Source organism: Eleutherodactylus coqui, chromosome 10 (genome assembly GCF_035609145.1).
Source record: "Eleutherodactylus coqui strain aEleCoq1 chromosome 10, aEleCoq1.hap1, whole genome shotgun sequence".
In the NCBI taxonomy this organism is placed as follows: Eukaryota; Metazoa; Chordata; class Amphibia; order Anura; family Eleutherodactylidae; genus Eleutherodactylus; species Eleutherodactylus coqui.
In genome coordinates, this window is record NC_089846.1 from 139,250,255 (window position 1) to 139,272,465 (window position 22,211).

General features: G+C 41.2%; 1 protein-coding gene across 1 annotated transcript in view; it reads left to right on the top strand.

The window, feature by feature from the left end:
• The window catches only part of LRFN1 (leucine rich repeat and fibronectin type III domain containing 1), a 176,445-nt gene that overhangs the window by 128,310 nt on the left and 25,924 nt on the right, over positions 1-22,211 (top strand). The gene's annotated exons all lie outside the window — the stretch shown is intronic.

Genomic DNA, 22,211 nt, shown 5'->3' on the forward strand with positions numbered 1-22,211 from the left:
CGGGTGCATCACATAGTGTAAATAGGTAACTAATGCACCACCGCACACTACAGCTCACCACGCCTGTGAAAATCCGGATGTCCATACAGAACGGTACTCAGAGCAACAGCCAGTCGGATAGAGCAATCCAAGTCCTTATAGTAGAATCCGGTGAATCACACCACTCCTTCATTATAGCATATTAAAGTATAGAGGCGGCTCGGACAGCTTACGCATGTCAGACTAATTAAAATGCCTTTCCCATAGCAATAAGAAAGGACTTGTAATTAATTCAAAATGTGTAAGCGGTTCGGGTTGTCTCTGTAGTTTGAATATGCTATAATAAAGGTCTGGTTTTATTCATCAAGTGCCGGATTCTATAATATGGACATAATGTTATGGCTTCTATTATAAATGGAAGCTGTGATGCAAGTGTGAACACCGCCTAAGTCAACGCAGTTGTCTGGTTGAGAAAACACTTTACCTAATACCCTATTTGGGAATAAAAAAAAAAAAGATAGTCTGATCTTAAAATACCTTAAGGCTCATTTACACGCAATAATTATCACTCAAAATTCGCTGAAAGGATGGCTTTTGAGTAATAATCGTTGCGTGTAAATGCTACCATCATTTACTTTTTGGCTGAACAAGGATTTTTAGGTGAGCATAAAATCCATTGTTCAGCCGGAGAGTAGATAGCAGGGAGCGCAAGCTGTGTTTTGCATGGGAGCACTAAATACATATTATTCAGCTGAAAGGAGGCTCATTTACATGCAAATGAAGGCAGTAAACTGCTAATGGGTATTAGTGCCCGTTAGCAGCGTATGCAAAAAATTGCTAAAACTGTCAATCTCCCTATCTTTTGAACGAATTTTGAGCAATCATCTTTGCATGTAAATGGGCCTTTATCTAGACCAGAACAGACAGTGACTACATAGTGTCTCGCTGTCAATCATTGTGAATGTAAAGGGAACCATTGTGGTTATAAACATATATCCAAAGATGTTAATAGGAAATAAAAGGGAAATTTGATTCATTAACTCTACAGATTAGAGTAGAGAATACCTGGAAACAGCGTCTCCCACTTTGGAGGACCTGGCACATCTATGCATTATACATACAGCTAATTGATGTCAATGGGCTCTATGGAATACTCTGTTTCACCTGTGGTTGCACTGCAGGGAAGTAGAACACTTGCTACGAGGTTCATCTGCCGATTACAGATGATTGATGGACCGCTCAACATAGACACCCTGGGAATAGTATGTTTCAAGCAGTTCCCTATAGCAAAAGGGATTGGTTCACAGCATACACCCCCTTTGGAATAATAATTAGGGGCCTAATGAGGGAAAAGGGAGAGAGAAGAGGAAGTAGTGATATGATAGGGCGGTGACAGCTTTACTATCACAATGGCATGGAATCAAGCAACATATCCTGACTAGTGCTAAGCGAACCAAAACAGTTGACTCCTGCTTCGGGTCAAACCTTGCTAAACGTTCCGTTCGGGGTGGACCCAAACCGTGGATCTTTTGTCTCAGCTGTACCCACTTCTTTTATTTTCTCCTTCTTTCTTTTTCTTCCTCCTCCTCGTTTTATGCGGGACTTTTACGGCTCTTAGACAGTCTAATACACCAGTTTTACAGCTATTGGTGAAGTTCAGTTAAAACTAATTCACACCAAATATTTTCCCCAAATTTGACGAACTGGCCAAACCGAACTTTGGAAAAGTTTACTCATCACTAATCCTGACAGGGTGGAGGTCACTGTAGTGGGCGCAGTACTCTCCAGACCTAACACCATAATGACTTATAGTAGTTACCAAGATGGTAAACTACTCCTTTGCTATATTAGTGTAACATAGCATCTGTCGAACAAATATTGTAAGCATGGGAATAACCATAGCAGTAGCAGCCATAGTGGCTGCTATACAGCCCAAAGGGCACTTAGAGGCCAAGAAGTAGTTTAGGCCATCTTCAGCTGATAGATCGGGGTTATTCTGATTGAGACTAGCCTGTATTCACGTCCGACCCCCTCCCATTAGAATCAGCCAGAAGGGAGGAGAGAAGAGGTGAGCCGGCGAGGTGGAAGGAAGGGGAAGGCTCAACGGCATGGCAGCCTATGTCCAGCCTCAGGACTGGGAAATGCAGCAGAATAAGGTTTATATTAAAACTTGGCATTTCACTTTACGACTAAATAGCTGTAAGTGCTCTTTCCCACGAGCGTATGTCAGCCTGCCGTTTTCACGGCCGGCTGATATATGCTATGATCTGATGCAAGGGATTCCAATGCATCAGATCACATGGTCGTATTCCCGTTATGTAAGAGCGCCCGGACGGCCAATATAGCACTGGTCGTTTTTCATTGGGCCCAAAAGATAGTCCTGGAACTATCTTTTGGGCTGGAATACATCGGCCGCTGCATGAGCTCCTATGGGAGCCAATGACAGCTGCCGGAGAAGGGAGGTGAGAGGGAGCTTAGCAGTGTGACTGCTACACTCCCTCCCTCTTCTCTCCTCCCCTTCGGCTGATTCCAGTGGGAGGAGTCAGTACGGGGCGGTGCTTAGCTCCGTGAAAAGGGCGGCCGATATATGCTCATGGAAATGAAGCCTAAGTCTCCTACATAGAGGATAGACATGTGCATATAGCCCAGAGAAAACACAGAGTTCTTCTGCCACGGAGCTGTAGGCACTCGGTGTGCCTCTGTATGGTGTCTCTGATATGACATCCCATATATGAGCCACCATTTGTTTACAGCTGGATTATATATAAATGTGAAAAAAGTCACTGAACTAATCAGACAGTAAATCATCTTCTCATTATCCCATTGCTGTATTTGCTGAACATCAGAGATATTAGGACCTGTGTTGTTCACAGAGACCCACTTTTGATCCACTTCTCCAGAAGACAAAACAGATTGAGGAGCATCTAAAGCTTTTTTGAACATCTAAGTAGAGCCTTGATGTTACTCTCGCATAGTTGTGGTTTCCAAATTTCTTTCTGCTACTTATCTGCTGTATAAATCCCATTTTGTCCATTAGTTTTCCAATTGTGGAGCTGTGGACGGTGAACCTGGAGAGGACTGATGCTCAGTGACTTCTTGGATGAGCTATTGCTCTGCCCCTGGGGTATATTTTTGTAGCTGGTGTCACTCCCAAAAAGATTTACTTCTTTTCCAAGTTTTTTCCTTTTGGATATCACAGCCTTCAATGTCTCGTTCGGCCTTTTATTTAACCCCTTGTCCTTATTTTACTGTGACATAGCATTCAGAGTGTTTTCACACTCCCAAAATAATTTGCCCAAAACATGATAATTAATGTACTTGAAATGTTCAGTTAGTTGTCAGAGTATTTCATAATAACCCTTCCAACACAAACTGGTGACCATTCCACTCGTTTTGTTGCCCTAGTTCATTATGGTCCATCATTTCCTGCTGCATCTGTTTTCGTCTTCTGTAAAGATAATTACCCATAATTCCTAGCGCAGGAGTATCAGACAGCGCTATAACCAAGAAAGAGAGAAGGGTTAGTGCGCAGGTGATATTGCACATGCATGAGGAATTAGGCAAACACTACCATCACATCTGGCCAGGCAATGAACATGATGTCACTATACTATCTACTCAACCAATCACAGTGCAGCTCTCATTTCTTATACTACTGAGGTACTGTTGAGGTGGAGGGATACATAAGAGACATAGCTTTGTTCTGTATCCCGCACAGACTATAGGGATGCAGTGTACATTGCTCTGGCCAGAACTAATAAATGAAGCAGACATACGGGGCGTCATTGGAAGTCCTCCTCATGTATTGAGCAGTGGTTGGACCAGATGACCCTGGAGATCCCTTCCAAATCTATGATTCTACTATTTTAGGTCCTAAAATCTGTAGGAATCCAAGTCACCATCTCCCTAATCTCAGGGTCTACAAACTATTGGGTAAGATTTTACTTTACAAAGTTTGCAAACTTGATACAAATGATTGAACAGACTTAAGTTGTCTCAAGTGGGAGAATCTCTGTAAGGTGTCCAACTGTCCATACATATGAGATTAATTTCTGCCAAACTTGTTGATTTCATTGAAGTTAGCTCTTTAATGCATATGAATGTGTCTCGACCTTCCCCAACAACAGCTGTTGGTGAAAGGAAGGATCAGGTGTTGGATGTCAACAGGCCCGATCTTTTTGTTATCAAGGGAGATAAGAGGTGCCTTGTAGTGGTCTACTCTCCTCTCATTCAGGACATGCATGCTCGCCCAAGCTGAGGGTACATGTGTATGGAAGGACGAGTCGTATTGCTGTCGAATATGTGTTCTCTGACCACTATCTAAGGTGTATGGGCAGATTAATTGGGGATTACCTATGGCATAAACTTACAGAAGAAAAAAATAGTACGCTCACCACCTTACTCCTTTTCAACCCCGCCTCAGTAGCCGGATCCTCTCAGACAGGGGCGAATTAGTCGTGCAGTCCTCCACGATTATTCATTAAGAATACATCCAGAAAAACGGGGGGGGGGGGGGTGTTTGCCACTGTTCTTATATGAAGAAAAGCCTTTATTATAGAATCCTCACAACATAGCAACATAGATCACAAAGAAAGGACGCATTTCGGTCTAAAAAGACCTTGGTCACCTATTAGAAAGGCTTTTCTTCATACTAGAACAGTGGCTAACCCCCCCCCCCCTCCTTTTTTTCCTGGGTGTATCTATCACATAGTGAGATTTACTACATAAGTTTACAGAACTCATCGAGGTTGTATTCCTTAGGCCAGCTTCACCATCTCATAGACCATATTAGGGCCACAACATCCAGATGCCTTCTCAGTTCTATGGAACTAGATTAAAATCACCGGGGGATTCCATAATTATGTATATTCAGTTTAAACAAAGCATGGTTGTTGGACCATAAATATGGCATATTGGTATTTTGGAGAGCCAGTCTCAGGAAGCCTTCATTCTTGTGTTACGCATCCATGTTCCATTTTTTTCCCCTTTTTTAAATTAAAAAACAGTTGCAAATATACAGTATTTTATTGGCTTTATTCACATCTCATTTTCTTTATGTTTTTTATGTGTACAGATTTTTTTTTCTAATGCATAGCATGTTCCATAAGATCCGTATGAATACCGTTTTTGACCCATAGAAGTCAATGGGCAAAATTTCAATGTTCCGTGTTTGCATGGTTCACACCTGTGTTTGTCCCATTTTTTATCTTGCAACTTTACCAAACAGAAAAAAAATCTTAATCCTTTAACAAAAGAACAGAACAAATTCAGATGAAGAACGTATAACTCAAAACAATAAAAAATTGTAAAACACAAAACAACCTATCCTTATTGGCCATCCGTATTTGATTCGTATTTCCCTTCACATGTGAACATTCGGTCTCCCTTTAGGGTTTGGTAAAAAAAAATCTGAAATGAAGTTATAATAGATGTTTATATAGAAGTGAATACTTTTTCTTCCACTGTATATTCTAGGAGGGCGCCACTCCCTAATTTCTGCAAGGGGACCGGTATTTACAATGGTGGTTGATGTAAAAGCTTTCACGCTGAAAATAGTTCTGCTGTTTTAGCACAATTCTTGTGAAAAAAGATGGAAAACATTAATAATTCTTAGTTATTTGTTACTGTATTTCAGCTGAGCTACCAAAAAGCCACTAAAAGGTCAATGCTGGATAGTGTTAAATGGCAGATTCAGGTCTCCATAGAAAATATAACAGTGAGAGGCTTCCTTCTTGTCACAAATTTATGGATTTAATAAGCCTTAAAATATCTCATTGAGTAACATAATTGCTTCATAGCAGCATTACACAAAGAATCTGATCAATACAAATCCTATATCTAAAGATATGTGCTGATACATTTACAAGCATTTTTCCACTGTAACAGAAGTAGAGGATATCGGAGAAGTTAATAATGTTCTAGACAAAGGCTGGAATCTGAAGAAAAGGCAATAAATCTGGAATAGAGTGATTAAAAATGTGTATAACTCTGTGGACTATATTGTATGCATCAAGGCATGGTTCTTACTAACCAATCTCTCTTGAGAAGAACAGATTTGTCAGCAACCAGGCTTTATGTACCTTTATTTAATGGGCAAAGCACTGTGAAGCCCAGGCTTCCAATCTTATCTCATTATTTAAAACCCCTTTTGTCATTTAGTTCTTGGAGAAGTCATTATCACAGAGATTCACTTAGTTTTTCTTCCTTCACTGTTCTGCGGTGTCCTTAATAAAATACATGAATGGTACAACTGTTTGTGTGTTATTAGTTAGTGGTAAGGCTGCTGGTCATGGCCAACAGTAGCTCTTACTTCCTCCTGCCATCGGTCATGGCTTATGCTGTGTCCTTTGTGCTACCTGCTGCAGACGCCACATCCTCTCTCTCCCCACTCAGACTATCATTTCTGCTCACTGGGTGCGCATGTCTGCTTGATCCACTTCTTAAAAGCCAGTGCAAGCATCCAGCTTTCCAGTTCCGGGCCATTCTGGATAGGCTCTCGTCTATTTAAGGCATCCTTCCCCACTGCAGAGTAAGCTGAACTATTTGTCTTCTACTGTGCAAAGGTGCTAAAGTGTTTTAGTTTGATTTTCTTGTTTTTACCCATGCTTGTCCTACTCAGCTTTCCGATCTCTCCTTTCCTGACTTTGGCTATGTTTGTTTACACAATTGTGTTGCCTGCCGCCTGCCCTGACCCCTGACCTCCTTCTTGACTACATAAGAAATCCACTTGTCCTGACCTCGGCTCTATTCCTTGACTACAACTATCTACAAACTGTCAGTTTTGACCTTGGCTCTATTCTGTTCTTCAACTACGATTCTGTCTTCCTCCAATACCGCATTACAGTATTCCTGACCAAGTTGTGTTCTAACCTAGACCATATTGGGGGTAGTGGTCTGGGGTTTCTACAATGAAGACTAGATCCCAATTGGTGGGGTAAAGCAGTGGAATCCCCATGTGTAGTCCTCAGATGTACTCTTAAGTCAAATTGGTTTAGAGGCACAGCAGATCTGCATCTGCTGCATGGCAATTATGTTGTGTTTGTCTATAATTGTGACCGATAATAGTAAGACAGTATTTTAGTAATAATTAATGCAAAACCTAAAGCGTTCACTCTCTTTTTCTTGCAACTGTACATCATACATGAATTCTGTCTAAAACTGGGATAGTTAAATGACATGGAAAATAAAGTATAGATAGAATTTCTTGAGTAATTCAGGAGATACAATAGTAGAACCACCAACACCCAAGGTGGTAACCCAGGTCTGGAGCCTAAGAGACCTTTCTGTTCTTCACCCTTAACTACCGCATGGAGGTATGGACTTTCCCAGTCAGATCAAGAGTTGTGCCAGGTGTGCTTCTAAAGATACCGGGCAGGGGTATGCCAATGATGCAGATGAGTAGGTTGGAGTAGTTAAGGGTAGATTGATGTTATGTAGAGACCTTTGGAATGATGAAATGGAGAAAGCTTTGTCTTGACTCAAGATATTGTGTAATATAGGAATATTGCACCTTGGCATTGGAAAAGATGTAATATGGAGACGGTATGTTGTTATAACCCAGAGAAGACAAGAGAGAGGCAGACAGAGGATATCACAAAGTACATAGAGCGTAGACCTAGGCAGGGATGGAATGTCGACTTACAATATTGTATTGAGATACGGCACAGTATGCTATGCAGTACGGGACAAAAATGACATTGACAATGACATTGAAAAGAATGGAATATGTATGGGCGAGACTGAGACAGCTACTATATGTCTGGTATGTCAACATTCTAAAATGTGGGGGTAAGAGTATGATCATGAGGATTGAATAGTGCACATCTGTTGAAATGGAAAAGGATTTATGGTCATCTTCAAAATAAAGTATCTAATCCTTTTCCATTCCATCTTCTTGTACACAGCTTTCTTTCACATTACTCAGAAGAGATTCCAGCTTTTTGGGTGAGGCACAAAGTTATATGGTACCCCTGCCATATCACCCCTGCCAAATCTATGGATGGTCATTCCTTGGAATGGTAGCACCCCTGGCAGGCTCTTCCAGAAGCCACTACTCAAAAAGTTTATTGGGCAGTCAGTACAAAAGGGTAAATTCTGGTCAGTGCAATGGGAGGGTTCACAAAGATGTCTCAAAGTGTACACCATCTTGTAATTTTTACACCATGGTCATTATTAGGACTGAGTCAACTGGACGGGATCTCTTATGGCAACTGGCAGTGTAGAAGTGCAGTTCAAACTCACACCTACTAAAGGTGATTGTGTGTAAGGCGCAAGGCAAAAGAGATTAAAGCGTATAAACAGCCAATATGTAAGCATTCTGTGCATGAACCCATATGTTTGGTACAATTACTATGCTGTAAAATTGTGCCTCTCCCTAAAGAGATGAGTTTTGTGTAAGAATTTCAAAGGCTTGTCCTGTGCTGATGCCTGTTGGGCAATACTTAACAGATGTCTGTGCATGTTATTATGGACAGATTGTATTGGAATATAGTTATATGCACCCTGAAGTCCGAAATAGACACAAAATACAACCTGTTCCATAAATCAAGATCTCACAGAATGTGAAGATATAAGAGCATTATGGCTGCAGAACGCCAAAACAAGAGAAAAGTCCTTTAGATTGTGAATTCATTGGCCAGCGTCGCGGTATGAGGATTGTTTAGAGCCTTCAGAGAGATAGAAAGGCGAAGACAGAATTACACTTGTCTTGTGACTGTGTGCCAAGTCAGAGTCAATTGTGTCCACTTCAGAGGGAAAGAGTAATTAGAGACTATAATGATACCTTGTTACCCAGATGAAGGATGAACCATAGGCACAGAAGGAACATCATGGACGGAGGTATTGTCAGCGCAGAATGATATGTGTGTGGTGACATGAAAAGAGGAGTCTGGGACTAGAGAAGACACAATAAGACATTCTAAAGAATACATTACGGAAGTAAAGTTTCAATTTTCGATTTGGATCTTTGCTGTGTCATTACGTATTTGTTTAGTACAAGGGGGCACAAACCTTCTTGTTTCGAAGTCCACATTACCAGACTGTGTTAAGGTAGAATTGTTACCGCTAACTACGGTAATACCACATTCTGTCGCTGTATATAAACAGTAAATCATCCGCCTGCAAGCCAGTGAGGTTAAATCTGGCTGTGACGCGATCGAGCATTGTAGTCCTCTATCAATGTCCTATGGCATTGTAAAAAGTACAAGCAAAATCATTCCACCTCCTAAAGTAGAATCACATGCAGCTCAAACAAAGATGGCATCGAGGCTGCAGGCGCAGACATTACCGTGACGCTCTTGACTTAAAAGACTTTTCCAAGCATTTGAATAGCTTCTTTCTGGGCCTAGAATAGGAAAAAATTGCAGATTTTGCAATGTATTTACCAATTCTTCTCATTTTTTAAGTCATATATCTTATGTGTCCCCTGCCACCTGTCACAGTGCCAACAGCAACATGACTTCCGGGAGCATGGGATGCATTAGGCGGCACATGTGCACTGTCATTCAGCACTGGACACAGGGAGTAACATTTCCTTCCGGTGACAGTACTGATAAACTGGCTGGGTTGTCTTTTAACCTGCTCAGCCTATCAGTAGTAATTGCAAGGTATATACACTGGCTCCTTAGCTCTAAGGGCTCTGGTTATACTGCTTGTATACTGGCCTGACTCTGTGCCAGAGAATACTCAGTTGTCATACTCAGACAATTCTATGCTTAGTATCAGTGTTTCAGTCAGCTTTGTTCAGTGACTGTAGTCGACAGTGTGTCTCGGACTGGTTTCCAGTCTCTCTCCAGCAGTGGAGTTGCCTATTCTGATATTACTGAATTGGGCAGAGATTGGTCGTTGGGGTCATGTATAGTTTGATCTGTATTGGCAACATGATATCATGCATCGGAGATTAAAAAAAAGTCACTTGTGGACGCACAGAATGGTATCACAGGCTGGTGTCACGAGGTTGTAATGTGGATTTGTTTTACAGTCTGTATTGCGGCCACAACAACCGAACTCTCTGAGGTTCTACTAAACTAAATACAGACCTCTATGGGGTTCAACAGAGATCTAAGTTCAGGTCAATAAAACCATGGAGCCCAGCTTTAGGGTTCATGCGAATGTGTTTGTATGGAGCTGTATTTGGACCATGAGAAAGATCCATGAGGCCTCTACACCAGCTCACTAAACCTACAATTTCATACAGTTGCCTACAGCAATTTTTCTTGCAAATCCAACATTGGTGCGAGTATTCCTGCTATATAAAAGAAATGGTTTCCTGACCAATGAAGTAATTGGTCAGGGTACAGTGACCATAGTGAGTAGTGATAAGCAAACTTTTCAAAAGTTAGGTTCAGCCAGTTCGCCAAAGTTTTGCAAAAAGTTCAGCTTAGTCTGAATTAGTTTGAACCGAACTAGAAGTTCACCAAAACCCCTAAAACTGGTGTATGACAGATCTATGGTGCAGGTTTATGTATGGTATATATACATTTATGAATCCGAGGCACCAGAGAGATGCAGGAAGTTAAAAACAATCTTTATTCATCGCTAACTTTAAAATGCAACATGTGTTTTGGCCACGCAGAGCCATTATCTAGCTAAAAGGTACAAGACAAATACTAGGCTCAAACTTGTCTTGTACCTTTTGGCTTGATAATGGTCCTGAGTGGCCGAAACATGCATTGCATTTTAAAAGAAGAGATAAGTTAGGATTGCTTTTAACTTTCTGGATGCCTCTAGTGCCTTAGGTCTTCTTGTACCACTTGATCCCCTTGATTTTGTAGAAAGACCACAGCTTGTAGCTCGGGCAAGTAACGAGTAGTGCATGGCTGCAACAAGTTTTGTATTTTTCAATAAAGAGTTAAAGAATCCATTCTTGTTTCCATTGTGTCTTAAGTTTCTCTCTAAGCTCTCCTAAACGTACGCTTATAGGGGAAAATATCTACTTATGTATAACACCCAACAAAGCCTATGCAGCAGCAAGAGGAGGCTGTGCAGTTCTGTACTAGAGAGCCGTTAAGTCTCCATGGACGGCCCTCAGTCCAAGGCATCCTGATTTCCCAATTCTAACACTACCATAAGAGCCCTCTCATCTTTCCATGACTTTCGTCTCCATGCCGCCCATCGCTGCCAATATTAGATAACCGTTCTTAAGAGAACAGCTTATTTTGGAGCACTGTCAGTTTGAGTGAAATCAGCTGCAGGGGAATGATCATACATCCAAATGGCCTAGAACAAAATGTTCAATGATGTTATCCGTTTACATAACTGCTAAAGCTGTATGCACGTCTATAATTATGTCGGCGAGCTCTCGAATAGTTGTGCCTTCTATAGAATATTTTCTATAACTTAGTTTTCAGTGGCATTCATCTTACAATTCTATAATGTGACACGCTCCTGGCTTTCAGTTGTTGTGGAGCTACAAGGAAGAACATGACGTTCATGTCTACAGTCGTGTGTGTATATATATATATATATATACATTCAAGATTATATCATGATCCTCAATGCCTTTTATAAACCCAACCTATAGCATGTCAGTCCTGCACTGGTGAATATCACATCTAATCTTAGATTTTTCACATGTTGTGTGATATATATATGAACTTCACTATGTGAATTCAGATGGATTCCCTTGTCCTCTTTAGTGTCTTTAGATGGGTTTTCCAAATGTACATTTAAACAATATCAAATGTGTTATTAGTAATGGTACTACTATTTTGACCACACTGACCCCAAAAATGTAGCACCCAGTCGGAGATGGTCCAACTACTAGTGCCCCACCAATTGCGAGAGCAGGGTGGACAGTTAGTGATGGTCTGGAGAATGGGGTGAGAATGGTATTTACAGTTGGCTGCAGTCTGACATTTGACACTGGCACTGGTCCTGAGGATAGGGTGTCCAGTTTGTGGAGACCTTCACGTATGCCAATAATGGGATTTAGTCATTGTGGTCCAATTGCTGGGATTTTTACTGAGAGCAAAGTAGTGATTGTGAACTGCGATCTGCACTAATTCTAAGACTGGCAAGTCGAATTGGAAGCAGTCCAACTGTTTAGACCCCCACTGATTCCAATAACAAGACATACAGTCCCTTGTGCAGATACGGAGACAGATAAGCATGCCAACTTAGCTATTTCTTTATCTCCCGAGAGACATACTAGAGACTGCAAAAGCTGCCAAATATTCTTTGGTAAAGTAGGGGACCACAAACCTCTATTCTTGGGCTCAGGGAGGGTCACAGCAGTCAAACCCTTCCTAAGATTCTGACATTTATGTTTCCACACATTGACATGCCATATATGTTAATTATAAGAAAAATGTGATTATCATAACTTACTACTGATGACCCAATTATCAGACTCGGTAATTATTAGAGCTGAGTTCTTGCTCACAGAGAGGTTTGCTTGATACAGAATAATTACCACTTCCTACCTTGTGTTATTAAATATCCCATATTTGGCCAATGATGTACAATACCTAACCACATGATGGTGAGAATCTGATGTAAAATGTTTCCTGCTACAGAGTAGTAAAAGTTTTATAACTTTGATGACTTAATGCAACAAGTTATCTTACCTTAACACAACCAATGCCATTGAAAAGCTATTTAAAAGGCAAATAAACTATGAGACAGCACTTTTTTCTTAACATATTAAGAGTGTTTTCCAGGCAAATCGTATTGATGACCTATCTTCAGTAGTTAATCGGCTGTGGTCTAACACTCGGGATTGCAGGCACAGCTTTTAATGGGAGCTTCACTTGCAATTACCAGTTCTGGCCACTACACAATGATCAGAACAATCTGCTTCCAGTCTAGTTTTCCAGTAGTCGAACAGTTGATTGGTCGGTGACCCCAGCCGATGAACTATTCATGACCTATTGTGAGGACAGGTCATTAATACAAATTGCTCAGAAAACCCCTTTAAGTGTCATGTTAAACCTTGCGACATCTGCATTATTCTTATATATCATGCATTATTATGGAGTCTGCTGCAGCAGAATGAGTAATATACACATTATGATGTTCTAGATCCTCGTCCTTCTGTCTTGGTGGTCAGATCTGCTCTGTTTGAAGCCTCGGCAGTCTAAGTGAGCGTTCTCTGCAGCATTTTTCTGCTCTACACCTTGTTTTATCAGATATCCCATCCAGTTGGTTATTTACTCTGGAAACCCCCATGTTTAGAAGCAATTATTGACTCCACTGAACGTGTGCATGCCACCTACACAAGGCGAAGAGAGATTTCTATGGATGAATATTCTAGAGGTTTCTGGGGATATCACCAAATCGTAATATCACCAAGATATTGAAGTAAGCTCCTCATTATTGGATATTTATCACACTCAGTGGTCTCTGATATTTCACTAAATGTAATATTAGACAAAGGGAACCTGAGTAAATACAATTCTGACTTATTACTGCATTAAAAGGTTATTCCCATCTCAGTCAATCATAGCTGAGATGGGAATACCCAACTGCATGCGGCTGCCAGAGGCGGACGGAATTATGATAAATAGCACAGAACAGCCAGCTTCGTTGTTTCCATAATCTCAGCCACCTTTCGCTGCGGCATATAGATGGGTTTTTCCATCTCCGCTATGACTGACTGAGATAGGAATTGCTCTTTAAAAGGGTTTTGCTTGACTTATGAAAAAAATTATATTGACGTGGAATCATGTAAAATGAAGAGATACGCAATACTCGCCTCTTTTAGTGGCTCCCTGTCCAGCTCCGCAGCCCAGTCTCTGCTACCCCAAACCCAGAAGTCGGCTGCAGTCATGTGCCATTCATTGTGCAAGCACTCAAGCCAATCACAGGGTCCAGCGGTTGGTCACATGACGTTCATAGCAGAATGACTGCTGAAAGCTTTGATTAGTGGAGTGGTCACATGTGCCATGGACAGCATGTGGCCGCAGACGGCTTCTTCTGGGTTTGGAGCCCTGGAGAACAGGCTCCAGAGTTGGACAAGGAGCCACTGAAGGACACAAGTATTGCTTATTTCTTTATGTTATGTGGTTCCATCGCTATAGAATCTTTTTTATTATTTTATAGTCTAAAGCTGGAAGTAATATAGGGAAGCAAATACTAACCCAATAGCAAGGACATAGTGATGACATATGGTTATAATGTTACCTGCAGTGCCTCTGTATTACAGATGTGTTACCATAAGTTATTCTAAAACTGGCCTTAATGGGGTTTCTCATCTCGGCTATTTATGGCCATAATGGGAAAACCCAGCCCTCTGTCCAACTACCTGTCAGAAATAGCTGAGCGCTTCAGGCCAGCATTGTTTGCATATCTCTTATTGAAGTGAATGAGCGCCATGGAAACCACGTAGTACAGCAAGCTGCGCTATTTCCATAGCTCCTATTCACTTCAATGGGAGCTACGCAAATAGGGCTGGGCTGACGTGCTCGGCTGTCTTAGTTTACTATACCAGCGGTTTCCCATCTCAGATGTGAAAAGCCATGATGGAAATTCCCCTTTAACCCCTTAGTGGCAAAACCTGTTTGTGCCTTAATGACCAGGACAAATTTTGGAAATCTGACCTGTGTCACTTTAACATAGAATAACTCTGTAAAGGTTTTGCAGATCTAAGTGATTCTGACCTTGTTTTTTCGCCACATGTTGTACTTCATTTAGGTGGTAAAAATAGACTGATAGAATTTGTGTATATTTATTAAAAGCGCCAAAATAGTGAAAATCTTTTAAAAAATTGTAATTTTTCACATTTTTAACTGCAATATCTCAAATATGTGCAAACATGCTGAACATATTTTGATGAGCTATATATTTCCATCTGTTTACTCTATTCTGGACATTGGAAAAACTTCAGGTTTTTTTAACCATTTAGAAGATGTACAAATTTAACATTATTTATTAACATTTTAAGCAACACTTTGTTTGCTTACACCAAGCCAAGATTGCAGCTGCTCATAGGTGTCCGAATGATAGATACCCCCCCCAAATGACCCCATTTTGAAAACTAGACCCCTTATCAAATTCCTCTAGGGCTGTACTGTGTATTTTTACGCAACAGTTTTTGAATACATCTAAGCAAAGCAGAATGAAAAAATAAGATTTTCATCTTTTTGGCATTTGTGTCATTTTAAAAACAGTTTCTTTTGTACAGCATACATAGGAATGAAGACTTTCACCCCAAAATGGATCCCCCCGCTTGTCCCGTGCTCAGAAACATACCAATTGTGGCCCTAATCTTATGTCCGTATGCACATTGAGGCACAAACCGAAACTTCAACTCTGCTTTAACTTTTACATGATAGCCATTATCCATTGGAAAACAGCGATCACGTGACTGGGGACCGCTCACCATGGTTCTTGGTCACTGCTACAGGCTCTGTAGTACCCGGGAGCAAGGAGACTAAATTTCCCGGGCCCTCCCCATCTACTGTGCTTGCTTCTATCATTTTGTAGTAGGGAGCATGCACCAAAGTTGGGGAAAGGTCCACGGATAAAGATTCTGTCGGGGGCCATCGCTGGAGGCCTTAGATAAGTTATTTCCCCTCCCCTCATGGATCGGCTCCGTGAGGGGAGGTGAAACTTTAATTTTTTTTAAACTTTTACATGATCGCCGTTTTCTATTAGATAACCATGGGACCGCGTATTGCAGCACCCCATGAAGACTCCAGGCTCTTGGCTATGTTTGGTAGCCAGGAGCAGGAAGATTTAAAATTACCCTAGCAATCTGCGGCTTTTGCACATGCATACTTTGGCGGCAGGCGTGTGCGCAGAAGCCATGGTAAGGTCTGCAGATAAATACGTGGGCCTTAGTTACGTAATTTAATCTCCCCTTTCTTTAGACTTTTTTTTACTTTACATGATCGCTGTTATCCATTGGATAGCAGCGATCATGTGACCGGGAACCGTATACAACAGCTCCCAGTGATATATCTTTGCTCTGGGCTACACATGCTAGCCAGGAGCCAGAAAGATTTCCTGGGCTGCATATGATGTCTGCCGCACATGCGCAGAAGGCTCTGGGGGACCAGGAGGCCAGAACGGCGCGGGACATCGCGGAGGATGTGGGTGAGTACTTTCAGCTGCCCTGATGGATCCGATCTATCAGGGCAGCTGAATCTTTAACTTTTGTTAACTTTTCATAGAGTTTCATATGATCGCCGGCAATCATGTGATGGGGGGGGGGGGACCCGCTGCCCGAAATGACAGCTCCACGTTGTCGGCTATCCCCAGGAGCTGGCTGCATGGAACTGTCATGTTCACAGCTTGCAGGGTTTTAATCCCCACAGGGAGCATGTTTTTACGTCCCTGGAGATTAAAGCCCAGCAAGCTAGGACTTAAAAAGGCTATGGGGAGGGGGTCACTAAGGGGTTAAAGTGACTTTGTAAAGGCTAGATGCACTTTTGTAACTATAAAAAGGAAACAACTTTGCAAATAGTCTTGATTTTAAAAACTTCTACCTTTTTATGTTTACAATTTCTATATAGACCTATGTGTGTAGTCAGATCCTGGAGTCATGTGATACTTCTTTTTAGCAGTTTAAAGGTTATGAGTAAGAAGAAGAGTGCAGTAAAATATGACCTCAGGATCAGACCACATGGTTTGTTTGTAGTCTGTAGCCATGGAGATACTTAGGTCTGCAGAGAAGCTGTGTATGCAAAATGGTAGAGGGGTTTTAAGACTAGTTGCACAGTTACTTCCTTTGTGAGATGCATGTATTTCTTTGACATTACCTGTTCCTTTCAAAATGGGCTCTGAGGATTCACATAGACATCATTTGCTTGTTGGAAATTGAGCTACAGCCCACTTCAGTATGTGATGAGTGCCCACTCATAAAATAGATCTTCTCCTGGGTAGAAAAACTCACAAGGCTTCCACACCATAATGCATGAAAGGTCCTGTTGACCCCGATTATGTAGAGAGAGAGCATGCTGTAGCCGGTAGAATGGGATGGAAACGTGCAGCATCCAAAGGGTCAATTATTCTCAGTCAAACTTTTTGGTTGTATACATGTCCGAAGAAGGCTTAAAGCAGGATAATACTGAGAAGCCAGAAAAGTAGAGGATTATACTGATGCTGAATCATCACAAGGGGGACTCATGTTCATAAGCAGAAAATAAAACTACTGTTGAATTTCTTAATCCATCTTATCTCTTATCCTGTGAGATATGGAAGACTTACGAGAAGCAGAATAGGTGAACTGGGAACATTTGGATTGCAAGGGATGGCCACTTTCTATGCTTTACATTTAGACTGATCTATCAAAGGTCTTCTAATAATCCCAGGCTTTAACACAATAGTGAGTCCCAAATATACAGTAGAAGACATCCTCCTTTGGACCTGGAGCCAATAACTTGCCATTAGGTTCTATTTCTTATGGGCTCAGTCACAAATACCCTACCAGACCTTACTGATGATCTGTCCCGTGCGTATAATGGTAGTAACAAAGACTATGATGCAATTATGAGTGCACATGAGGACCTCAGAATTAGTTCCTTGAGTAGGAACCCCAAGGTCAAATTTTCCCATGAAGTTTATTGTAACACAAGCGTTTTGTATAGTTTTAAACTTCTTCATTACTGATAAGTATCTGTACCTACTCTCGAGAACTTGTCGATGGTGGAACCCAACATTTCATGGCAATTGTTTTGTGAAATGCTCCAGAATTTCTCTCCTTGTAGTTCGAAGACTTAATAGTTGCACTGTGTATTGTATCAGTGACACTACATCGGTTTGACACATAGATGTTCAGATCACCCCCCTTTTCCTGACCATGACAGCAGCACAGTCTGGAACAGCCTGCTTGTCCTTTTTAAAGGTCTAATCAAAGTGAAAAGTCCACGCTTGTTCTGTCCAAGTGTGTCACTCCGATTCAGGCTCACGTTCCCTATCCTGAGGCAGCTGACAGATCTCTCCCGGGAACAGAAGTAAACAGTGTGTCACCTCCTGTAACCCATCACAAACACGTCACACAGCCTCTAGGGAACAGGAAATCTCAGGGGAATGAGTGCTTTTGCAGCTGAATGTGTTTGCAGGAGGGTATGATAATTATTTTACAATTACAATGTACAAAGTGCACAACAGTGAACAAGAAGAACAAGTTATCTCGTATCAATAGCCAAGAACTCCGAGCAACAAATCAAACACCGCACATGTGTTGATTGAAATTCAGCAGTCGTAATTAAAATTATTTAACCCACATTGCAAATTAGCTTTATTTGCCAAAGATACAAACTTTCAGCTGTTGGCAAAAAAAAAAAAACAATCAAACAAGAGCAATTTAAACAGCTCAAAACAATTAATGTAACAGGTGGTTTCTCTAAATTCAGTAAAAAATTCCACTTTTAATGCCTACTGCCGTCTCAGAATTATTCAACCCCTTGAATGGAATCCCTCATAAAAACACACCCGTGCAAATCAGGTGTTGTCTCAAGGACACCTGATGCAACTAATCAAATACTTCATTAGTTACATCAGGTGTGCTTGAGATAAAACACAGTAAATACCTGGGCAGGTCAGGGCTTTCCTGACTGTGGCATTTAATTGTATGTTATAAACATGTTTAAGTCAAGGGAGTGGTCAAATAAGTTAAGAGAACAAATCATTATCTTGTACAAACAAGGAAAAGGATAAAAAAAAGGCACTGAATCTTCCTAGAGAGATAGTTGGAAGCAAAGTTTGCAAATGTCATTTGATTTGAACCTTATAGAAAATCTTTGGTGGGATTTGAGAAAGGTTGTTGTAGCAGACAAACCAAGAATATGAGTGAACTGGAGACCATTGCCTATGAAGAATGGGCTAAGATTCCTCAAAATCGCTGTCAGAATCAGCTGTCTGCCTATGCATCATGTTTGCAGCAGGTCATCATAACAGCAAAGATTGCTCTGAGTACTAAGACACATGTCATGAAGGGGTTGAAAAGTTCTGAGACTGCGGAACTCCTTAAAAGTGGCATATTGTGCTGAACTTGGAGAAGCCACTTGTTATATTAGTTGTGTTGAGCTAGTTACATTGGTTTTGCTTGCTTGATTTTTTTCCCAAACAACTAAAAGTTTGTAAATTTGGCAAACTAGTCTTATTTGTAATGGAGGAGGAATAATTTTGACTGCAACTGTAGAAAATAGAACAATTGTCTTCAAGGACTACCGATCGCACAAAGACTCCAAAATCTTCATCTTAACCTAGGCAGCTTTGCTCCATCCCACATACAATAACCTCTACTCTGACAATGCCGGCTCCTGTCTACCCTCCTAATCACCTCCCCACAATCACTTCTCCTCGTCTCTGGAGATCCCTACCTTATTCCATTCAACATTCTCCATTTCTACACACTTTCAAACACTCACTGAAAAAGCAATACTTTCGATAAGCCTATAACCTGTTCTAAAGTGTCTCCCAATCGGTATTGCACAAGTACACCTCCATCTCTCATGCCTAGAGTTGGTTACTCCATTCCCTGACCTCCCCTATAGATTGTAAGCTCATGTGAGCAAGGCATCTACCTACGACAGACCAAAGTGATGTCAAACTTCAAAAAGGATCTGTCTAATCTTCATAAAACTCCAATATTGACAGGACTCAGGCCACCTACTTCCGTTATTTAGGCAAGGATTATTCACAGTGAAGTAAGAAAACAACCTGAGAACTCGACATGAGTAATCCTGACGTCCATAGACAATGAGATGATTTATGCAAAGTCGCAATCATGGTTTCTTGTACTAATGACTCATTGTTTACTGTGGCCAATCACGTTGATTTATGAGGGCCAGCTACACCTACTTTCCAGCTCTTTTGCATAAAATTACTGTCACGGTCCCAGCATTACTATTTGCACAAAGCTCGGGGAACCAGTTAGAACAAGGCATTTGTGCCAAGGCCATGATTTTAGACTGATTTCTTTTTGTTTTCCTTGTGAATAATATTCCTGTCTGCAAGTTCATTAAAGAGCGCAGCGGGGAACAACTTGTAAGCTCTTATGAGGAGAGAACAATAAGGCGGACAAAAGCAATAATAAAACAGTATATAGGATGCCAAGGATCCTCAATTCTGCATACAGAATAGTATAAAACAGGGTAAGATGCAGAGATGGGGTGATGCATCCTAAAATCAAGAGGGACATTGAGATACTCATGGCCAGAGATAGACCTATATATCATTTGTGGGGTATTGACAAATAGAGCTGGTCTAGAACATATCTGGGCTAATGGGTCCATGGTCATGGTGCACGGGCTCAGATTGGCCCCATTTCTATGAATTGTATGAATTATATGGGCTACCTTCTCAAAATAAATCACATTATACTACTAATATATCAAATAACGTTGCAAGGACCCTTTAAGGGTCGAAGATTGACCTGTACAGTAGTGTGTAAACGGTTTAGGCAGATGTAGAAAGAACACAGCCAAGTAAAAAAAGTTTTCAAAAATGGAAGGGGTCTGATTGGCTTTATTCTGCAGCATCCCAAGACACTTAGAGTTTGTAGCACCTCATAGGGAGCACTTAAATATGATTCCTATCAGGCATGACTTAATAGTGGACAGCCCAGGGAGAGGGATTATAATATACCCATCTCATTATTATTTTTGATGACCCTCACATAAGGCTTGGTGTCATGTACTGTTTGAACTACCTGGATCCTAGAGTCATTTGGAGAAAAGGTATTATGTTTGAGTGCTCCCTATGAGGTTCAACAAACTATCTAAAGTCTTACTAATGAGGATATAATATACACCATGGGCCTTCTTTTTTGGATTCCTACACATGTTGTTGTCTCCTGCATTGTATAATGTACCGCTATCATCTATGGCATTGTATCATGCATGTGAGGTGGATTACTCTAAAGTACGTCTTTGATGCCCTGATATATAAACTTATTATCACATCTGTTTGTATTGTTTGTGTCTTTGGGGATTTTAATGCATATCTAATAAATAATAATCGCTTTCAGGTCCACGGGCATTTTTTTACCGTGTATTACAAGCGCGATGCATTGTCATGTGTTATGTGGCGAATGGAGTCAATGGAAGTCAGTTGACTTTCATTGATCCATTCACATGTGTGTGTAGATATGTGTGTTGATACACTCGAGAAATAGATCGCAGCATGCTCTATTCATCTGTGTACCAGCATAGCATGAGCCTTATACATTTGTATAGGCAAAGTATGCAATGCTGTCCATACGCAATATATCGCGTATGGGCGGTGATTCATATGCAACCCCGTTATGAAGCAAAGTGGGGAATTTTAACAAAGGGTCACCGCCTCTTATACAGAATTGATGGGTTCAACATGGCTCACAGGAGACAAACAGCATGCATGCACTTTAGGAAGAGAAATGACAGTCATACTTAATATTAGTTAATACTTAGTGGGGCTCCTTTGGTCCTAATGACATCAGATACTCTCCATGGCAGACTTTCTACTAACATCTGCTACACTTCAGCTGGTATTTCCCTTCATTCATCCTACAAACGTCTGGCAAGTTCTTTCAAAGAAGACGGACGCTGTTCATATTTCCTGACCCAAGGTTCCAGTTCATCCCAAAAATGTTCAGTAGGTTCAGGTCAGGACTCGGTGCAGGTCAGTCCAATCATGGAGCATCCATATCCTCAAACCAACGTAACGCAGCGTTAGATCTGTGACAAGGTGCGTTGTCTGGTTGGAAGAATTGCTGACCATTCCCAGAGTATTGTCACATTGTAAGCAGCCCATTATTGTCTACAATGTCAGGGTACATCTCCGTGTTCATGGTTATTGTCACTACGACCAACAGACCGAGACCATGCCATGTAACACATCCCCAGACTCTAATGGAACCTCGGTTGTCCTTCCTGTTGGCACAACACATTCCAGTAAAAGGCGTTCCCGACATATGGTGCTTCACGATGGACAGATTTGGTGTAGCAGCATAACTTGTATGTCCAATAGCATGTAGTTCCAGTCATATACTATGGCTGACACCCCCAAGGGTCTGCATCTTACGTAGCATGGTTTAGGACATGTGATATGCTAATAACTCTTGAACCATTCTACTGATAGGGGTGTAGAAATAGGAGAGGGTAAGACCTCCTACACCAATTTGGCACTCTGCACAAGAAGAGCAGTACTTCCCCAGACCTTTTACAAAGGGAGGGGAAGCTAAACAAACACAATGTACGAGTGGGATGAGTGCAAGAACCAGCAGTGTGAGAGGGGCACCATTTATGCTTTGGGCTAATTTTTTCCATTCTGTATGTTTCGGCTTTAAGTATAGATATATATTTATT